Source organism: Arachis hypogaea, chromosome 13, assembly GCF_003086295.3.
Source record: "Arachis hypogaea cultivar Tifrunner chromosome 13, arahy.Tifrunner.gnm2.J5K5, whole genome shotgun sequence".
In the NCBI taxonomy this organism is placed as follows: domain Eukaryota; kingdom Viridiplantae; phylum Streptophyta; class Magnoliopsida; order Fabales; family Fabaceae; genus Arachis; species Arachis hypogaea.
In genome coordinates, this window is record NC_092048.1 from 103,163,512 (window position 1) to 103,165,246 (window position 1,735).

At 43.3% G+C, this 1,735-nt stretch overlaps 1 non-coding gene across 1 annotated transcript; it reads left to right on the top strand.

Moving 5' to 3' along the window:
* Positions 1-919: 919 nt before the first annotated feature.
* On the top strand, positions 920-1,023 carry LOC112739983 (small nucleolar RNA R71). Its single transcript, XR_003170916.1, has one exon. It is a non-coding gene; the product is annotated as a small nucleolar RNA R71 (small nucleolar RNA).
* Positions 1,024-1,735: the final 712 nt, after the last annotated feature.

The following is a 1,735-nucleotide window of genomic DNA, read 5'->3' on the forward strand; positions in this document are numbered from 1 at the left end:
AGCTTCCTCCACACCTTCCTTCAAGATTTCTGGCTCCTGTTCTGAGGATCTGATTCCTTCTTCTTCTGAGACTTCTTTCAATATGGTGATGGCTTTGCATTCTTCCCATCTCACTCCCTTTTGTTCCCCTTTAGGATTCTTTTCTGTGTCACTAGGGAACACTGCAGTTGATTTGGGGGCCTGTTGAGATAGCTCTCCTACTTGAGACTCCATCCTCTTGAGTTTTTCACCATGGTTTCTTAAGGTAGTTCTCACATCATCCCTGAAGCTTTTCAATTCAATTATGTCCTGACCCATGTGTGCCAGCACTCCTTCTATCCTGTTTAATTGATCTTGAAATTGTTGGTTCGGGTTAGGTTGGGTAGGTTGATTATTTTGGCCATGATATGGTGGTTGAGAGTAAGTGTTTTGTGTGGCTTGGTATGATCTTTGGTTGGAGTTTTGGTATGTGGACTTGTTATGTTGGTTTTGCTGGTTTCCCCACCCAAAGTTTGGGTGGTTTTTCCAGCCTGGGTTGTAAGTGTTGGAATGTGGATCATATGGTTGCCTTTGTTGATTTCCTACATAATTGGCCTCTTCCCAATCACCTCCTTCAGTGCTTTCTTCCTCTTGCTCTTGTGTGTGTATTGCAGCCACTTGTTTTGTTTCTAATTTCCTGGTGAGCTCTGCTAGTTGCTTGGTAAACACCTTGTTTTGGGCTAGAATTGTATCAACATGGTTCAGCTCCATGACTCCCTTAGTGTTGTGTCTCTCTGATGCATAGTAGTACTCGTTCTCAGCCACTGTCTCAATCACTTCAATGGCTTCTTCCACAGTCTTTTTCCTGTTCAATGAACCTCCTGATGAATGGTCTACAGCCTTCCTTGATTCATAAGACAGTCCATCATAGAAAATATGCAATTGCACCCAGTCATGGAACATGTCTGGTGGGCATTTCCTTGTCAAATCTTTGAATCTCTCCCATGCCTCGTAGAGAGTTTCACCATCTTGTTGTCTAAACGTCTGAACCTCAGATCGAAGCCTATTGACCTTTTGTGGGGGGTAGAAACGTGCCAGAAACTTGCTTTCCACCTCATCCCAGGTTGTTAGGCTCCCCCTTGGGAATGATTCCAGCCACTTAGCTGCCTTGTCCCTAAGTGAAAATGGGAACAAAAGCAGTTTATATGCATCTTCCTGGACTCCATTGGACTTCACAGTGTCACAAATTCTCAGAAATTTTGTGAGATGTTGGTTTGGGTCTTCATTAGCACTTCCACCAAATGAACAATGATTCTCCACAAGTGATATTAGCTGTGGTTTGAGCTCAAAATTGTTGGCCTGAATGGGTGGTTTCTGGATGCTGCTACCACAATTCCCAGAGGTTGGGTTTATGTATGAACTAATAACCCTCCTCTCAGGAATGGCATTGTTTCCATCAGCTCTCTCATGGTTGTGAACTTCTCTATCCATGTTGAGATCTAAAGCTTCCTCAAAATTGTCCTCAGATTCTCCTTCAGATTCCTCTTCTCCCAGTACTCTCTTCCCTCTTGCTTCCCTTCTCAGTCTATGAAGGGTCCTCTCTAGTTCGGTATATGGAGGAGTTGATGTCTCTCCTCTCCTACCTGTCATACAAGAACACAGCACAGGCAACAAACAAGTGAAATACTCTTGGTTAATGGAAGAGTATGGTTAGAGCAGTTGAGGAATTAATTCAAACAGTTAGTGAGTCAGTGAGTTAGTTGCTTGAATTTAAAGG